We start from the raw sequence: 20,952 nt of genomic DNA, 5'->3' as shown, positions 1-20,952 counted from the left end.
ATAAGTTTTACAAAAATCTAACTTTGATTTTCTCCTTTATATTTTCTCTGTTCCATGCCATTGAGCACTTTTAAAAATGTCTTTTGCCCAGAATTTTTTAATTTCAATGAAATTCAACTCATCAATTTTTTCTTTCATAAATCATGCTTTTAGTGTTTTATCTAAAAAGTCATCACCAAACCCAAGATCTCCTAGATTTCCTCCAGTGTTATATTCTAGGAATTTTATAGTTTTACATTTTACATTTATATCCATGATCTCTTTTGAATTGATTCTTGTGAAAGGTATAAGGTCTGTGACTAGATTCTTTTTTTTTTTTTGCATGTGGATGTCCAGCATCATTTATTGAAAAGTCTATGCTTTTACAACCTAAGTGTCCATCAACAGATGAATGGATAAATAAGATGTGGCACATATATACAATGGAATATTACTCAGCCATAAAAAGAAACGAAATCGAGTTATTTGTAGTGAGGTGGATGGACCTAGGGTCTGTCATACAGAGTGAAGTAAGTCAGAAAGAGAAACACGAATACCGTATGTTAACACATATATATGGAATCTAAGGAAAAAAATGGTCATGAACAACCTAGGGGCAAGATGGGAATAAAGACACAGACCTACTAGAGAATGGACTTGAGGATACGGGGAGGGGGAAAGGTAAGCTGGGACAAAGTGAGAGAGAGGCATGGACATATATACACTACCAAACGTAAAATAGATTGCTAGTGGGAAGCAGCCGCATAGCACAGGGAGATCAGCTCAGTGCTTTGTGACCACCTAGAGGGGTGGGATAGGGAGGGTGGGAGGGAGGGAGACGCAAGAGGGAGGGGATATGGGGATATATGTGTATGTATAGCTGATTCACTTTGTTGTAAAGCAGAACCTAACACACCATTGTAAAACAATTATACTCCAATAAAGATGAAAAAAAAAAAGTCTATGCTTTTAGACAGACTCACAGTTATAGAAAATAAACTACTGGATACAGTGGGGAGAGGGAAGGGGGGTATAAAATAGGGATATGGGATTAAGAGATACAAACTATTATGAAGCAAATAGATAAGCAACAAGGATATATTGTATAGCAATGGGAATTATAGCCATCATTTTGTGACAACCTTAAATGGACTATAATCTATAAAAATACTGAAGCACTATGCTGTACACCTGAAACGAATATAATATTGTAAATCAGCTGTACTTCAATTTACAAAGTAAAAATAAATAAAAAATTTAAAAAGACTATGCTTCCTCCATTAAATTATCTTTGCTTCTTTGTCAAAGATCAGTTACGTTTAAAATAGCTATAGCTGGGCTTCCCTGGTGGCGCAGTGGTTCAGAGTCCGCCTGCCGATGCAGGGGACGCGGGTTCGTGCCCCGGTCCGGGAGGATCCCACATGCCGGGTAGTGGCCGGGCCTGTGAGCCATGGCCGCTGAGCCTGCGCTTCTGGAGCCTGTGCTCCGCAACGGGAGAGGCCACAACAGTGAGAGGCCCACGTACCGCGAAAAAAAAAAAAAAGAATTTAAAATAGCTACAGCTATGGTTGGATTTGCATCTACCTTTACCACCTTGCTCCTGCTTCTTATTTGCCCCATATTTTCTTTTTTTTTTCTTTTAACAAGTTTATATTCACGGACGTTGCAGAGAACCCTCAGAAGCTCCTTGCTGTTCTTGCTACTCCTCCTTCAAACCTGGGTCTTCTGTCTCTCCCTCCCCTAAGAGCTGCCTTTGTTGAATGGCGGCTGCAACTCAGACACTAGGCTGGGCACGTCATTCCCCATTCCTGTATCACTTGTTTATTGATTGTGACAGTGTGCCAGACACCGATAGGCACTTTAAACATGCTTTCTCGTTCATCCCACAGGGCAAGCCCGAAGGGACCAGTTATTATTATCCCGTGTAACTAGGCTGGCCTTCTGCAGGGCTTGGGTTGTTGATAAACTACTGCTCCTGAGCCCCTAGAGGCTGTGCATTATCTGAGTCCCCTCCCCTCCACATGCCCATCTATTTGTCTTCTCAGCCACACAGTAGGATTTTTTTTTAATTGGAGTATAATTGCTTTACAATGCTGTGTTAGTTTCTGCTGTAGAACAAAGTGAATCAGCTACATGTATACACATATCCCCTCCCTCTAGAGCCTCCCTCCTACGCACCCCCCATCCCACCCCTCTAGGTCAGCACAGAGCGCTGAGCTATACAGCAACTTCCCACTAGCTATCTACTTTACACATGGTAATGTATATATGTCAGTGCCACTCTCTCAGTTCGTTCTGCCCTCCCCTTCCCACACTATGTCCACAAGTCCGTTCTCTACATCTGCATCTCTATTCCTGCCCTACAAATAGGTTCATCTGTACCATTTTTCTAGATTCCACATATATGCGTTAATATACGATATTTGTTTTTCTCTTTCTGGCTTACTTCACTCTGTGTGACAGACTCTAGGTCCATCCACATCTCTACAAATGACCCAGTTTTGTTCCTTTATATGGCTGAGTAATATTCCATTGTAGATCTGTACCACATCTTCTTTATCCATTCATCTGTTGATGGACGTTTAGGTTGCTTCCATGTCCTGGCTATTGTAAATAGTGCTGCAATGAATATTGGGGTGCATGTATCTTTTTGAATTACGGTTTTCTCTGGGTATATGCCCAGTAGTGGGATTGCTGGGTCATATGGTAGTTCTATTTTTAGTTTTTTAAGGAACCTCCATACTGTTCTCCAAAGTGGCTGTATCAATTTACATTCCCACCAACAGTACAAAAGGGTTCCCTTTTCTCCACACCCTCTCCAACATTTATTGTTTGTAGAGTTTTCGATGATGGCCATTATGACTGCTGTGAGGTGATACCTCATTGTGGTTTTGATTTGCATTTCTCGAATAATTAGTGATGTTGAGCATCTTTTCATGTGTTTGTTGGCCATCTGTATGTCTTCTTTGGAGAAAGAAGTCTACTTAGGTCTTCTGCCCATTTTTTGATTGTGCTGTTCTTTTTTTAATATTGAGCTGCATGAGCTGTTTATATATTTTGGAGATTAATCCTTTGTTGATTCGTTTGCAAATATTTTCTCCCAATCTGAGGGTTGTCTTTTCGTTTTGTTTATGGTTTCCTTTACTGTGCAAAAGCTTTTAAGTTTAATTAGGTCCCATTTATTTATTTTGTTTTTATTTTCATTACTCTAGGAGGTGGGTCAAAAGGATGTTGCTGTGATTTATGTCAAAGAGTGTTCTGCCTATGTTTTCTTCTAAGAGTTTTATAGTGTCTGGCCTTACATTTAGGTCTTTAAGCCATTTTGAGTTTACTTTTGTGTATGGTGTTAAGAAGTGTTCTAATTTCATTGTTTTACATGTAGCTGTCCAGTTTTCCCAGCATCCGTTATTGAAGAGGCTGTCTTTTCTCCATTGCATATGCTTGCCTTCTTTGTCAAAGATGAGGTGACCGTAGGTAGGTGCATGGGTTTACATCTGGGCTTTCTGTCCTGTTCCATTGATCTATATTTCTGTTTTTGTGCCAGTACCATACTGTCTTTATTACTGTACTTTTGTAGTATAGTCTGAAGTCAGGGAGCCTGATTCCTCCAGCTCCGTTTTTCTTTCTCAAAATTGCTTTTGCTATTTGGGGTCTTTTGTGTTTCCATACAAACTGTGAAATTTTGTGTTCTAGTTCTGTGAAAAATGCCAGTGGTAACTTGTTAAGGATTGCATTGAATCTGTAGATTGCTTTGTTGCCCGTATTTTCATTGTTCCTCTTTTTTTCATTTTTGTGTGTTGATTTTTTCAATATTATTCCATTTCCTCTCCTCTTTTGGACTTTTTTTTTTTAAGTGATTGCTCTCAAAACTAAAGTATTTATCCTTAACATATTATTCTCTACCTTGACTTAAGAGTGGACCATTTCAAAGAAGATATTAATATAAGAACCTTATAAAAGTGTACTTGCATCTAATCTCTACCCTTCCTTTGTGATCTTGTCATTTTTTGCTTCTCCGTATGTTAGAAACCCACAATAGGTTATTAATATTTTGCTTTAGTCTATTTCATTTTTAAGAAACTGAGCAATAATCAAAATAGCAGTCTTTTCATATTTCCCACATATTTAATTTTTCCAGAAAACTTTATTCTGGAAAGAAGTGTGGAAATAGGGAGGGGAGGAAGCAGGAGCCCTGGGTGGTTCTGAGACCCAGGAGTCTCAGGGCCTCGGCCTTGGATAGGTTTCCACAACCGATGGCAAGTCGGAGAATACCAGGGGACCAAGCCCAGAGACAATGGCAAGTAACCAAAAGCTAATCTAATCAGAATGCAGAGGAAAATGGAGACAGACAGTTACTTTGGGGTAGGAAAGCGATCCCAGAAAGCACTAGTAGGGCCGTGGGAATGTGAGAGAGGGAAGGGAAAGGAGCCGACCCAGGTTGTGTTGATGAGCATCTTACCACTGTAGACAATGATAAGGGGGTTTCCACCACAGACCACTGGGTCTCCGTCCTGCCGGGGACCACAGCAGTTGGTCCAGAATATACCTCAGAATTATCTCACTTGGTGGGCAGTGCACAATTTAATAAGCAAGGAAACTGGGGTATCAATCCACTAACTTCCCACTGTCACGGATTGAGGTCTGCTCCTGGGGACCTTAGCTCTCTGATGGGTTCAGGCTGCTCCGCGCACTAGCCAAGCATCTTCTTGTAACCAGGTGAATCCTCAGGCAGAGAGTCACAACTGGTTGAAGGAAGACACCACATGCATGCATGAGAACACTGAACGGCAAGGAGATGTCAAAGAGGCACTGAAAGCATCTTCATGAAATGCACATGTTGGGTGTGAAAGACTTAGTCAAGACTGGTCTATGTGGCTTGGACCGGGGTGAAGCCAGTGAGGAGCCATATGCACCTCAGTCTTAAGGAAGTACTCACTTCCAGGGCCATTCACCCGTAGGGTTGGCACTTGAGAGACCTTGGTAGTGACTGCCGCCTTCAACTTTGTGCCCTGGACACCAAACTCGCCTCACACTAGTCCTGGCACTGCTGATCTAGTGGGAGAATGAGAGACTCCTGGCTTCAATGATGCTGAATGGAAACAATGGGAGTGTCAGTAATTCGAGAGATTCTGTCCCCGAAATAAAGAATGGAAAATAGTGGAAGTTGGGTCTCTTTCCTACCTGAAAAAATGGGCTGGAAAGAAAGAGATGAAAAAGCAGGTCCCAGTCAGTAGATTAGGGCTCAGGACAGCCCTCCTTCCCACACATAGGGACAGTCAACTCCAGAAAGTTTGAGTTAGGTTGGTGACCTGACCAGTCCTAGGGCCAGTCCTTTTGTAGCCTGTTCACCACACCATTGGCTCTTTTGCTGACCTCACTCTCATGACCCTCTTGAGAGAAGACAGAACAACTAGAATGGGTGACACCAGCACAGACTAAGCCTCCTCATTAGGCTAATTTAGGAATTGTGTAAAGGTACCCATCCTCAACATACCGGCTGGCTTCAAGTCCTTCAGTAGCTGAGACTTCCTTGCTCAGATAAAACTCTGCTTCTGGATTTTTCTGACAGACTTGACCCCAGAGGAGCCCTGGCCACATGGATGTCCAGTCAATGGACAGCTGTTGAGAAAAGCTATCATGTTCTTTGTTCTGGGGCAGGAGGCTCTCTGGACTTATTTGATATGGGGGGAAAATGCCTACAGGGTAAAAAGTCATTGAAGATTAGATCACTGAACAGTTCTAGAAGGAGAGTCAGGCCTCGGGGTCCTACAACACCCTTCCCTTCCTCAGGTATGACAAGATATTTGGTATCGAGGGGCCCTGCTGGAGACACACACCACATTAGTCACACCAGGAGGGAGGTTTTGTAAGGGAAATGCTTTAACCCACAGTGAATGTTCCTGTCCCTTTAAGTCGTCACCACCACCTAACCCTCCCTCTGCGCTTTCCAGAGCTCTGAGTCTCAAAGGTCTGAGACTTCCTCTGTGCACACTGGGAGAAAACAGCCTGCAACACTCACAACCAAGGGGAAAGCAGAGATCAGGGCTTTCTCAGATCACCTGTCAGAGTCTGTCACCAGGAAAAGTGAGCCCCGGCAAGGGACAGGAGCTGCAACCAACCAGAAGGAACATGGCTGTGAGAGCATTTACTGTGTGAGCACCTGGGTTCCACCAGGCACCATGTGAGTAAGTGAAAGCCAGAGCCGTTAAGATGGGGCGTCCGGATTTGTAAAGATGTCACAAGTTTCCAGTAGAGGAAGTTCAAAAGAAGGTTTATGAGCATATTCTCCAGTCTGGAGGACACACATTCCTGTCTCCTTCCACACTCCCTCCATACAGTGAGAGAAATGTGTGCTGGAACCACATCTAGGAATAAAATACATTTTAAAAGGCATTCAACATTGCCCAAATGGCATTTTCAGCACAGACAGAAGATATTCCTGTGGCCCCGAAAGCAGTCTAACTTCAGAGCAAGTTACAATGTGGTGAGTCAGGATACCATCAGAATTCACCCCCCAGATTCTCCCTGTCCCCTCTGTCCCACAGGAGGAAACCCTCCAGAAATTTAAGAGGTACAGAACTAGGTCTTCAACCCCTCTCCCTGTATGATCCCTTACACGTCTGCTCCCTAATTCAGGTCTCTCCCACACCAGCTGCAGGGACACCTCAATTTCATCATCTGTACAGTGAAGGGGTCTGAATAAATAGCTCATTTCCAAACTCTGATTTGTGGACTGATTACATCAGATACATCAGGTTCATAAATCGGAATTTCTGAGCATGGTCCCCCCAGAATGGACATTTTTAAAGAACACTCAAGTAATTCTGAAAAACAGCAAATCTGAGAGGCACTAAACTACATGAACTTTGAGTTTTCAGAGGATTCCGAATACAGGATTCTACATGTTTTTTTGTTTGTTTGTTTTTTGTTTTTGCGGTATGCAGGCCTCTCACTGTTGTGGCCTCTCCTGTTGCAGAGCACAGGCTCCAGACACACAGGCTCAGCGGCCATGGCTCACGGGCCCAGCCACTCCGCGAATGTGGGATCCTCCCGGACGGGGGCACGAACCCGTGTCCCCTGCATCGGCAGGCGGACTCTCAACCACTGCGCCACCAGGGAAGCCCAGGATTCTACATGTTTTACGTAGCTCAATAACTAAGAACCATTTGTCGTCCCAGATTGCAGTGGGAGCTCACCTCCTTCTTGAAAATTATTTTAAATGATTTTAACCCCCATTTCAAACGATATGGAAAGTCCAGTCACCTATTCGAGAGTTCTGTGGATTCCCCATAACCCACTTCCTCATTTCCAGCTTTGACAAGGACATCTTGCTTTAGCTAAAGTTTTCTTCTTGGCTCTGAACCTTGTGGGCTCTTTCTTCATTTCTGCTCTGGTGTCAATTATGGGAGTTTGTTGATTTCTAGACACAAAATTAATGGGGGGTGGGGGTGGTGGCAGGAGAGTTACTGCAGAAACACGGAGAGCTTTGGCTTGAGTTCTAGGCAAACCTGCCGTCTGAGTCCTTTGGCCAGAGACAGGTTACTCAGCCAACCTCTCCCTTTGTTTTTGCGTCGTTGTTGGTGCCAATAGGGGGAGAACACAGTTACCTGTAGGAACCAGGTGGGCGACATGAAGAGGTAGAATTTGAAATGGGCGTCGAAGCACAGACAGGACTCAGGCAGAAGTGTGTGGTGGGATGAATGGTCCACAAGGTGGGTTGGAAAAGGCCCTGCAATCTGCTGTTTGTGGAGGGGCTGACTGGGGAGGGGATTAGGTGGGAATGAGGCTGGAGTAGACTGAGGGGAAACTGTGCTCTCGTGTTCAGGCACTCGTGTGATCAGGCAAACTTGACCACAGAATGTTTAATTGCATTAAATAATGTTTGAGTGGGTAAGCTCACTTTACTTTGAGAAGCCTCAGGTTTGAGGCAAGAACATAAAAACCTGGAAGGGAGCATCCCAATCTCACCCTATTTAGACATATTAGGACGAGCCAAATCATGTGGTTTTCTGAGAGCAGGAGCTCTCCAGACCAGTTTGGGAAATATGTCTGTGTTCCGATTTCCAAAAACAAAATTCCAATTTTCTTCTTGTTTGTTTCCCAGGCCAACAAACCTAAGGTAGGTCCTAAGTCAGTGAGCAAACTTTCTTGTTCTCAGGGTTTTCCAAAGCCCCCCACCCCACCCCTGGCCGCTGAATCTCCTGGGAAAACTCATTGTCTACCACTTATGTCACTAACATAAAATTACCTGGGAAAATTAATATCTAAAGCTTACTCATTGACATAGAGTATTGTCAAATGCACTCTGCTCTGTGCATTTCAAGGTCCTGAAGGACAAAACAAGCTCGCCAAGTGTTCTCACAGTATCATCCCAGCCCCAGGCCAGGCTCTTCCAATGTCTTCCCTAAATTCTGATGCTCAGAGAGGGCAGGAACTAGGACATTTTCACTATGGTGTCACCAGCTCTTTGGATTTTGCCTGACACATTGGAGGTAGTTATACTTATTTGATGAATGAATGATTGAACAAATGGTGTTTGGGACTCTTTCAGTTAACCATGAGAGGACAGAAAGCAGCAAGAGATGAAGAAAATGACTATGGTAAGAACACGTCTCACAACGCGTGTTTGCCCCCAGGTGTGAGCTCCGGGTAGTAAGGGGGATGGGCTATCTCAACACTGAATGGAGGGAAGCCCCAGAGGTTTCTCGATGCTGGGATGAAACAGCAAGAGCCCTGGGGCTGGCATTTGACCTAGATCTCTGCCCCTGAGATCAAAGATATTGAGTTCTTTGACTAACCTGCACCTCCGTTCCCAAAGTAAAATGAATAAACCTCCTCTGATCTCCACAGAAGGGGCTGTAGAGGGAATCCAACTATATACTAGAGGGAACATAATTCACCAGGTAGAAGGTGTTAGGGAACAAGGATGGAGGGTTAACCAGGTATCTTATTAGGCAGCAGGTTTAAGAGAGAGGAGAGGATGAGGGGGGAAAGAGGGAGGGAAGAAGAGGTGGTCTCATCTTATCCTCCCAACAGCCCTATGAGGACGGCGCTACATTAATGATCCCATTTGTGCAGAAGAGGTTTAGCACTTAGATTAAGCATCTTCCCAGGGTTACACGGCTGGCAGGGGGTGGGGCTGTGATTCAGACCGAGGGTGTGGGACACCAGACAGCCCTCACAGCGAGGCCCACTGCCCCTCCTGCCTATCTTCGGTAAGAGGGTATCTGGGGAAGTAAGGCAGAGGCCACTGAAGTTGTCAAAAACGGTCCAGCTCTGCCCAGTGTGGATGACAGATAATTTACAGCCTTTTATTTGAAGAGGAAAGTAATCTACTGAGAGTCAAGTGACTTTCTAAGGGTAAAACATGGCAAATCAGAACTGGAACTTATTTTTCCTCACTGTCCTATAGGAAGAGTTTCCTTAACCAGATACAGAGTCAAAATACCAAAATTTCTCAAAAACTGTCTAAGTGAAAATATATGTATATATATTCATATCAACCACATACATCTCCTCTCACCTTTTCTTTTATCTCTTCAAGCTTAAAAATTCCTTGATCATGTACTGATGAAGTTTCTTTCATATTTCCATGCCCAGTTGCCTGGATCTGTTCTCATTTTATCTAAAGAGGTTCATATTTGGCTTACTTACGAGAGTTGTTTTTGGCCATGATGAGTTTGCCAAGCAGAAGATTTCAAACAATGCATACCCTCTTACATAGTCTCGTACAATATTCAGTATTGTACAATATTCAATATTCTGGTACAATATTCAATATTCAACTGCCTGGCCGGGCAGATGCCACCACTCTTTCCAGAGAATACCCAATGGATTGAATTTCCTAGAAGAGGAATTCCTGTAGGTCCTTGGGGAAGCCAGAGCTATGATTCAAGACTCATTTTTTTTTAAGCTTTTTTTAAATTTATTTTTAAAAATTTTTATTGGAGTGTAGCTGCTTTGCAATGTTGTGTTAGTTTCTGGTCTCCAGCAAAGTGAATCAGTTATACGTATACATATATCCCCTCTCTTTGTAGATTTCCTTCCCATTTAGGTCACCACAGAACATTGAGTAGAGTTCCCTGTGTTATGCAGTAGGTTCTTACTAGTTATCTATTTTATACATACTAGTGTATATATGTCAATTCCAATCTCCCATTTCATCCCACCCACCCCCATCCCCCCTTGGTATCCATATGTTTGGTCTCTACACCTGTGTCTCTATTTCTGCTTTGCAAATAAGTTCATCTGTACCATTTGTCTAGATTCCACATATAAGCAATATTATACGATATTTGCTTTTTTCTCTTTCTGACTTGCTTCACTCTGTATGACAGTCTCTAGGTCTATCCACATCTCTGCAAATGGCATTATTTTGCTCCTTTTTATGGCTGAGTAATATTCCATTGTACATATGTGCCACTTCTTCTTTACCCATATTGCTCTGTCTATGGACATTTAGGTTGCTTCCATGTCCTGGCTATCGTATTAGTGCTGCAATGAATATTGAGGTGCATGTATTTTATCTTTTTGAATTATGGTTTTCTCCAGGTACATGCCCAGTAGTGGGATTGCTGGGTCATATGGTAGTTCTATTTTTAGTTTTTTGCAGAATTTGCATTTCCCGAATAATTAGTGATGTTGAGCATCTTTTCATGTGTTTGTTGGCCATCTGTATGTCTTCTTCAGAGAAATATCCGTTTAGGTCTTCCACCCATTTTTTGATTGGGCTGTTTGTTTTTTTGGTACTGAGCTGCAGGAGCTGTTTGTATATTTTGGAGATTAATCCCTTGTCGGTGGCCTCGTTTGCAAATATTTTCTCCCATTCTGAGAGTTGTCTTTTTGTTTTGTTTATGGGTTTCTTCGCTGGGCAAAAGCTTTGAAGTTTCATTAGGCCCCATTTGTTTATTTTTGTTTTCATTACTCTAAGAGGTGGGTCAAAAAATATCTGGCTGCAATTTATGTCAAAGAGTGTTCTGCCTGTGTTTTCCTCTGAGAGTTTTATAGTGTCCAGCCTTACGTTTAGGCCTGCGATCCATTTTCAGTTTATTTTTGTGTATGGTGTTAGGTCTTTTTTTTTTTTTTGGTGCACTGGGAGCCTTCATCTGTTAGTGGCAATGTTTGCCTTTTCTTATACAACTGCATTTGTGCTTGTTTATTCCAGCAATAAAATATTTTGAGATTTTTTCTAAATTTGTCTTTTACCTCTATTTTATTTTAAGTAGTTATCTTCCAAAATGATGTATTTTGTTTTAATCATTATTTGGGGTCTTAATTATCTTTATACCTAACACTCAAGCTCATTCTTGGCCCAACTCTTATTTATTTTACATTTCCTTTCACTCTTTCTCTTCTTTGATGCACAGCGGCTCCAGCAGGGCGGGGGCGACCCCCATGGAGAAGGTCACGTGCGCTACCTGGCCAAGGTGTGGTCACATATTGCAAAGCAAAAGCAAGACCTGAAAGAGGCCCAGAGAAACCGCGCCTTCAAGGCGCTTCTGCGAGTCAAACACTGGATCGTTTCTCACATCGGAATATTTGCTGTTTTTGTTATATGCTTTTTGAGTTTTGTTGCCATTTTAATTAGCTTGTGTAGCACTCACGGATGCTGAGCATTTTCAGATGATACCTGCCATCAGCTTCCATTTTTTCAGAGTCAGTACCTTTGTCTATGTTGATAAGGAACTTTATTTGCTTTTTACATAATTGCACTTTCAATTTCCCTTCCTTGCATCAGACACACCATCCATTTTCTTCAGTTGCTTTTTATTTTCTATCCACCTGACCCATCCATAGATCAGTCCAGAACAGGCTGTTGTCCAATGTCTGGAAACAGTTCTTTTACACAGGCATACCTCGGAAACATCGCAAGTTTGGTTCCAGACCACCACAACGAAGTGACTATCAAAAGTATCACACCAAGTTCTTGGTTTCCCTGTGCACATAAAAGTTATGTTTATGCTACACTGTAGTCTGTTTAGGGTGCAATAGCATTTTGCCCAAAAAACAATGTATATACCTGAGTCTAAAATTACTTTACTGCTAACCATCATCTGAGCCTTCAGTGAGTCATAATCTTTTTGCTGGTGGAGGGTCTTCCTCCATGGTGATGGCTGCTGACTCATCAAGGTGGTGGCTGCTGACGTTTGGGGCAGCTGTGACAATTCCTTAAGATAAGACAGCAGTGGACTTTTCCACATCAATTGACTCTTCCTTTCACAAATGATTTCTCTGTAGCACACAATGCCATCTGATAGCATTTTACCCACCGTAGAACTTCTTTCTACGAATGGGTGGAAAGAAGAATTGGAATCAGTCCTCTCAAACTCTGCTGTTGCTTTATCAATTAAATTTATGTAATATTCTAAATCCTTTGTTGTCACTTCAACAATGTTCACAGCACCTTCACCAGGAGTAGATTCCATCTCAAGAAACCTCTGTCTTTGCTCCTCCATAAGAAGCAGCTCCTCATCTGGTAAAGTTTATCATGGGGTTACAGCAATTCAGTCACATCTCAGTCTCCACTCCTAATCCTAGTTCTCTTGCTGTTTCCACCACATCTGCAATTACTTCTTCCACTAAAGTGTTGAGCCCCTCAAAGTCGCCCATGAGGTTTGGAATCAGCTTCTTCCAAACTCTTGTTAATATTGATGTTTTGACATCTTCCCGTGAATCATGAATGGTCTTAAGGGCTTCTAGAATGGTGAGTCCTTTCCAGAAGTTTTTCAATTAACTTTGCCCAGATCCATCAAAGGAATCACTATCTCTGGCAGCTATAGCTTTACAAAATGTATTTCCTAAATAATAATACTTGAAAGTCAAAATTACTCCTTGATCCATGGGCTACAGAATGGATGAAATCTCAAACTGCTTAGAACTGCTTTTACGGCATCCCATAGGTTTTGGGTCATTGTGTTGTTGTTGTCATTTGTTTCTATGTATTTCTTTATTTCTTCTTTGATTTCTTCAGTGATCTCTTGCTTATTTAATAGCGCGCTGTTTAGCCTCCATGTATGTATGGCTTTTACAGCTTTTTTCCTGTAATTGATTTCCAGTCTCATAATATTGTGGTCAGAAAAGATGCTTGATACGATTTCAATTTTCTTAAACTTTCCAAGCCTTGATTTGTCACCCAAGATGTGATCTATGCTGGAGAAAGTTCCACGTGCACTTGAGGAGAAAGTGTATTCTGCCACTTTGGGGTGGAATGTTCTATAAATATCAATTAGACCTATCTGATCTATTGTGTCATTTAAAGCTTGTGTTTCCTTATTTATTTTCATTTTGGATGATCTGTCCATGGGTGTAAGTGGGGTGTTAAAGTCCCCTGCTATTATTGTGTTACTGTCGATTTCCCCTTTCATGGTTGTTAGCATTTGCCTTGTGTATTGAGGTGTTCCTCTGTTGGGTGCATAAACATTTATAATTGTTACATCTTCTTCTTGGATTGATCCCTTGATCATTATGTAGTGTCCTTCTTTATCTCTTGTAACAGTCTTTAAAGTCTTTTTTATCTGATACAAATATTGCTACTCCAGCTTTCTTTTGATTTCCATTCGCATGGAATATCTTTTTCCATCCCTTCACTTTCAGTCTGTATGTGTCCTTAGGTCTGAAGTGGGTCTCTTGTAGACAGCATATACATGGGTCTTGTTTTTGTATCCATTCAGCCAGTCTGTGTCTTTTGGTTGGGACATTTAATCCATTTACATTCAAGGTTATTATCAATATGTTTGTTCCTATTACCATTTTCTTAATTGTTTTGGGTTTGTTTTTGTGGGTCTTTTTCTTCTTTTGTGTTTCCTGCCTAGAGAAGTTCCTTTAGCATTTATTGTAAAGCTGGTTTGGTGGTGCTGAATTCTCTTAGCTTTTGCTTGTCTGAAAAGCTTTTGATTTCTCCATTGAATCTGAATGAGATCCTTGCTGGGTAGAGTAATCTTGGTTGTAGGTTTTTCTCTTTCATCACTTTAAGTATATCCTGCCACTCCCTCTGGCCTGCAGAGTTTCTGCTGAAAAATCAGCTGGTAATCTTATGGGGATTCCTTTGTGTGTTTTGTTCTTGTTGTTTTTCCCTTGCTGCTTTTAATATTTTTTCTTTGAATTTAATTTTTGTTAGTTTGATTAATATGTGTTTTGATGTGTTTCTCCTAGGGTTTACCCTGTATGGGACTCTCTGTACCTCCTGGACTTGGGTGACTATTTCCTTTCCCATGTTAGGGAAGTTTTCTACTATAATCTCTTCAAATATTTTCTCAGACCCTTCCTTTTTCTCTTCTTCTGGTACCCCTATAATTCAGTCAAAACACACACATTTATCAGTTAAGTTCACTGTCCTACATGGGTGCAGTTCGTGGCACCCCTAATCAATTATAACAGTAATCGCAAAGACAACTGATCACAGATCACTGTGATGGAAGGGGGCATGGGGAAGTCATTCTGGCTTATACGTGATTTAACTTGAACTTTATGCTAGCTAGAACAGTCTGTTTTGTGGCGTATTAAATGTACATTGTACATCTGCTTTAACCATTAAAGAAAAGAATGCATTTAAAAATCACAATGGAGGGAATTTCCTGGTGGTCCGGTGGTTAGGGCTCTGCACTTCCACTGCAGAGGGCATGGGTTCAATCCCTGGTCGGATAACTAAGATTCCACAGGCTGCACAGTGCAGCCAACAAATAAATAAACAAAAATAAAAATAAAAATGGAATGACTGTGGTTCAGGTATTCAAAATGGAGCCGGGTGGCCATCGTGGATGTGGTTTCAGACACACTCTTGCATCACTGAGAACTTGAATCTGCTGAAACGTATCAAACTCAAGGATACCACCAGCTGTTCTCAAAATATACCTGCTAGCCACTGCCAGCTGCATCTTTATGGCTTCAAGGTCCCCCTTGTAACTATGAAACCATTTTGGTCCCCCAACCAAACCTTGCTTAACAAGCACCTTTACTTCTTGCCAGCTCCAGTTATAATTCTTGACAAATAATTATGTAATTTTACGATTTTTGCCTTTATAAGCCCCCCATTTTGTAGTAGCAGAACACAATTCAAATGCTTTTGGAGCTGTGTCTCCCAGGCTATAGTTCTCAGTTTGGCTCAGATAAAACTCTTTTCTATTCCTATTGTAGACTGTTTATGGATTGCTCCCATTAACACCATAACAAATACAATAATATTGAAAAAAGTTATAAATATTGTGAGAATTACCAAAATGTGGCATAGAATATGAGCAAACACTATTGGAAAAGCGGCACTGATAGACTCGCTCCACGCAGAGTGGCCACGAATCCTCAATTTGTAAAAACCACAATGTCTGCAAAGCACAATACAAAGAGGTCTGCCTGCATCTCTTTCTCTAGTTTTCTGCTTGTTAATGGAAAAAGGTAAATAATAACACAAGTTACTCCATCATAGACGAAACCAGAAGACTCCTCCCTCATTTCTTCTTTATGCCAAGTATTAATCGAAGACACTAGACCTTTGTACTATAGATCTCCCCACATTCTGAATTTTGCTGCTTACATCGTTGTGATGTCATTTAACGTGTTCCTCTGCCTCACCGTTTTTGTAAACGGGAAGTTAGTTGTGGTTAGTTTGATCAGACAGATCAGAATAAAGTTCAATTTTTTTTACAATGTTACTTAGAGATGATAGTTTATATTTCCATAGGGGGTACTCAACGTCTGGTTTTCCCTCTTTTTATGTTAGCACTCATTGGTGATCATTGTGTAGATCCATTATTTTAATAGGTATTAAAAATGGTGATATCCTGGGCTTCCCTGGTGGCGCAGTGGTTGGGAGTCTGCCTGCCGATGCAGGGGACACGGGTTCGTGCCCCGGTCCGGGAAGATCCCACCTGCCGCGGAGCGGCTGTGCCCGTGAGCCATGGCCGCCGAGCCTGCGCGTCCGGAGCCTGTGCTCCGCAACGGGAGAGGCCACAACAGTGAGAGGCCCGTGTACCGCAAAAAAAAAAAAAAAAAAAGGTGATATCCTATTCTAAAATTTCTTTTTCATTAAGTAGCTAGAATATTTCTATTAGGATATTCTTTCCTTCTTCATGTATTTAGTAACCTGAAGTATAGTTTATGCAGGAAAGACAAGATAAATGCTTGATAAGCACCAGGATATATTACAAATGAATAAATGATTTAAATGTTAGCAAAAAGGAAAATTTTAAAGTCCTAGAAGGAAACAGAAAAGTGTTCCACTACATGTAATCTGTACATGTGGAAGGTCTTTCTAATGGTGACTCAAAACCCAGAACACACGGATAAATTTATTGATTAATTTGCCTATATAATAGTGATACATATCTACATTACAAAAGTAAAATTTGGGGGACTTCCCTGGTGGCACAGTGGTTAAGAATCCACCTGCCAACGCAGGGGACACAGGTTCAATACCTGGTCCGTGAAGATCCCACATGCCGTGGAGCAACTAAGCCCGTGCACCAACTACTGAGCCTGAGCTCTAGGGCCCGCATGTGGCAACTACTGAGCCCACGTGCTGCAACTACTGAAGCCCACACACCTGGAGCCCGTGTTCTGCAACAAGAGAAGCCACCGCAATGAGAAGCCCGCGCACCACAACGAAGAGTAGCCCCCGCTTGCTGCAACTAGAGAAAGCCCGCGGGCAGCAACGAAGACCCAACACAGCTAAAAATAAATAAATAAATTTAAAACGTTAAAAAGAACATTTTTTTAAAGTAAAATTTGAATGACAAGCTAGAAAATAGTATTTGTAACTCATCTAATAGGCAAATGTCTAGTCTCTCTAACATGTAGAGTTCCTAGGAAATTGAAAAATAAAAAACCAACAACCCATTGTAAAAATGGACAAAACAATATAAAGAGAATCAACAGAAAAACAAATATATTAAACATATGAAAAAAGGCTTAATGCCACTCACATGGAAAGAAGGGCATATCAAACAATTCTTCGATGTGATTTCTCTCCTATTTGGTTTTCAAAACTCGAAAGTATGAGACAAACAGGTGCCTTCGTACTTCATTAGTGAAAATACAAAACTGCATGACACATGTGTAGGGAAATATAGCAAAGAATGCAATGTTATTTCAAATAGCAAAGGTTGGAACAATCCCCAAAGGGCCATCAACTGAGACATGTGAAAAAATAACCCCCTGTCTAGATACTGATATGGGAAGATCTCCATGACATATTGTTACATGAAAAGAACAAGATGTGGAGCTGTAAAAATAGTACGCCACTTTTTACGTTTAAAAAGGAGAATAAATTAAGAATATATACTCAGATATGCTTATATTTGCAGAAAGAAACAGTGTAAATATACTCAAGAAATAAAGTGATTAATTTTAGAGAACTGTGGGAGAATCGGGTGGACAAGGTAGAACCCAAATCTCTTAATATAGGCTTTTCCATAACTTTTTATTATGGTAAAAAACACATAACATGACATACACCCTCTTAACAGATTTTTCAGGGTATAGTACGATACTGTTAACTATAAGAACAATGTTGTACAGACCTCTAGAACTTTTTTTATCTTGCATGGCTGTAACTCTAGAACTTTTTTATCTTGCATGGCTGTAACTCTGTACCCATTGAACAGCAACTCTCCATCTCCCCCTTCCCTAGCCCCTGGCAAATACTCTTATACTTATTGTTTCTAAGAACTTGACTACTTTAGATATAAGTGGAATCACATAGTATTTGTACTTCTGTGACTGGCTTTTTTCATTTAGTATAATGTCTTCCTGGTTCATCATATATTGTAGCATTTTAACAAGATTTCCTTCTTTTTTTAATCACTGAACAACATTCCATTGCATATACATATATATAGTATATAATATCTCTTCACACCTGTTACAGTGGGCTATTATCAAAAAGACAAGAGAGAAATAGTGTTGGCGAGAATGTAGAGAGAAGGCAACCCTTGCGTGCTATTGGTGGGAATGTAAATTGGTGCAGCCACTATGGAAAACAGTATGGAGGGTCCCCAAGAAATTAAAAATAGAGCTATCATATGATCCAGCAACCCCACCTCTGGGTAAATATCCCAAAGAAATGAAATCAGGATCTCAAAGAGATATCTGCACCCTTATATTCATTGCAGCATTATTCATAATAGCCAAGATACGGAAACAACCTAAGTATCTATTGATGGATGAAATAAGATGTGGTAAAAACATACAATGGAATATTATTCAGCCATTAAAAAAAAAAGGTAACCCTGACATTTATCACAACATGGATGGAACTTAAGGGCATGATGCTAAGGGAAAACAGCCAGACAGAGAAAGACAAATACTTGTGATATGACTTATATGTGGAATCTAAAAAAGCCGAAGTCATAGAAACAGAGAACAGAATGGTAGTTGCCAAGGCCCAGGGGAGTGGGAGAAATGGGGAGATGTTGGTCAAAAGATATAAACTTTCAGTTATAAGATGAATAGATTTTGAGGATCTAATGTTCAGCATGGTAACTATAATTAACAACACTGTATTATATACTTGCAAGTTGCTAAGACAGTATATCTTAAATGTTCTCGCCATCAGAAAAAAAGGTAATTATGTGAGGTGATGGAGGTGTTACCAACCTTATTGGGGTAGTCATTTTGCAATATATACATGTATCAAACTCTCATGCTGTACCCCTTAAAGTAATGCAATGTTATATGTCAATAACATCTCAATAAACCTGAAAGAAAATTCTTTTGGATAAATATCCAGAAGTAGAATTTCATACTTTTTGAATTTTGAATCATTTGAATGTATTTTTCTCTTCAAAAATTAAATTTTAAAAAGTCCCCAATCTTCTTTACAGTCGTATTTTTTATATTTACATTTTTAATTTTATTTTTTAAACACAAAGGAACTTGAATGTAAAACGTATGCTGTGTTGTAGGTATGAGAGCAGGCTGCCCCAATAACCAGAGGTTATTATTATACCTACATACGATTATTCATACGGAATTTGATTCTCAGATTGAACCTCAAGACTTTTACTATCTGTTTTAACTCACAAATGTAAGAAAAAAAACATGGATTTTTCAGAAACTATCACTCATTAAAACTTTAAGTCTAACACAAATATCAGAAGCCCTAGAAATCATTAAAAGATTTTTGTACTGGAAGGAATTAAGTAGTAGGTAGCTGGATTAATTCCTTAGTTCATTCATTTTTTTAAGAAAGGAACATATTATAATGTAAACAGTTGAAATCAGAGCACATTTTTTTTTTTTTTTTTTTTTTTTTTTGCGGTACGTGGGCCTCTCACTGTTGTGGCCTCTCCCATTGCGGAGCACAGGCTCCGGACGCGCAGGCTCAGCGGCCACGGCTCACGGGCCCAGCTGCTCCGCGGCATGTGGGATCTTCCCAGACCGGGGCACGAACCCGTGTCCCCTGCATCGGCAGGCGGCACTGCGCCACCAGGGAAGCCCCAGAGCACATTTTGAGGAAGACAAATGAGACTGAAATATTTTGATATGTTCTTGCAGTGCCTAGGCCACCAAACACGACCCCTGACAGCCTTAGAAAAACCTTAGCTTGCAATGCCGTTGGCTTTGTGCAAACCCATTTTTTTAAATATTTGAATCTGAATGTTACCTTGATTTTTCTCTTTGCTTTTCTCTTGTAACTAAACATACCTTACTTCCCTAAGGACAGATGGGTGCCTCAGACAGACTTGACCCACGTTCACGTGCTTAGAAAGACAAAATCGTAAGCGTGTTAATAAATTTTGAACTACTATTCACATTCCAGATGTTACTGTTTAGATTCAGAGCATCAATGAGCCCCTTCTTCCCTCCATAGCTTTGACTCACAGCCATGCATACAAAGAACTGGCACCGCAGCCCCGCAGCTCCTATCTTCCTAGCAGCACTGCCTGGGCCTCCAGAGGCAAGAGGCTATGGCAGGAGCTGACGACCCTCAGAATGTCTGATCTGACAGAGGAATTTCTACCTTCCCTGAAGCAGACAATTTTTTCAAATGGGTGGGGACCATCCATGGCACAGCTGGCCAGTATATGAAGACCTGAGGTATATGCTCTCCCTGGAGTTTCCCAGGGGCTATGTGTCCACCACAGTGACGGTCCTCACACCCTGCTACCACCCCATCGGGGACACACAGGGTAACATCTGTCTGAACATCCTGAAGGACAAGTGGTCCATCCTGTACGATGTCAGGACCATTCTGCTCTCCATGCAGAGCCTGCTAGGAGAACCCGACACCCATAGCCCTTTGAACATATGCTGGCAACCTCTGGAAAAACCCCACAGCCTTTAAAAAATATCTGCAAGAAACCTACTCAAAGCAGGTCTCCAGCCAAGAACCCTGACCCAGCTGTCTGGCTGCTCTCCTTGTATTGTCTTTTTGATATTTTCCTTAGATGGTCTGTCCTTTCCTTGATTTCTGTATAGGACTATGTATCTGAAACTATGCTGTTGAGATAGGTTGGGACCTGGGACGCTTTACCAGAGTGCTTGCACTTGGCCCTGGACAAACAACTACTGCAGCAACAGCACACAAAGAAACTATAAGGAAGTAAAAATAACTGCATGCATGTGCGGTCGAAGTCGGGGCAATTATGAACAATACGATACACTTCTGAGTAGGGTACTGGCATGATCCCTGCACACAGCATCACCAAGGGGGAGGGCAGACCACCTAAGCCACCCCTCCAGCCCGACCCACTGATCTGCCTCTACCCTCACCGCACTTAAGGGACCAGCATGCCTTCCTTGGAGAGTGAGCAAGGGCCCCTGTTTCTTGTTCTCGCTCCCTCCTGCTGTAGCATGAGTCCAATAAAACTTTGCCTGAGTTTCTCATCTGGCTTCTTATCAGTTTCTATTGATTAAAGTGTCCAAGGACCTGGGTTGGTAACAGTGTCATCTTTGTTTTGTTTCTGGTTTTTTTGTTGTTGTTTTTGTTTGGTTTTGTTGTCTTTTGAGATGATTTTTTTTGAATTTTATTTATTTTTTATA

General features: G+C 41.4%; 1 pseudogene; it reads left to right on the top strand.

Annotated features, from left to right (window-relative positions):
- Positions 1-8,536: 8,536 nt before the first annotated feature.
- On the top strand, positions 8,537-20,306 carry LOC112405896 (ubiquitin-conjugating enzyme E2 C pseudogene; annotated as a pseudogene).
- Positions 20,307-20,952: the final 646 nt, after the last annotated feature.

This window comes from Neophocaena asiaeorientalis, unplaced genomic scaffold, assembly GCF_003031525.2.
Source record: "Neophocaena asiaeorientalis asiaeorientalis breed wild unplaced genomic scaffold, Neophocaena_asiaeorientalis_V1.1 scaffold407, whole genome shotgun sequence".
NCBI lineage: Eukaryota > Metazoa > Chordata > Mammalia > Artiodactyla > Phocoenidae > Neophocaena > Neophocaena asiaeorientalis.
Note: the sequence above shows the minus strand (reverse complement) of the source record. Positions and strands in the feature narration are given on the sequence as shown.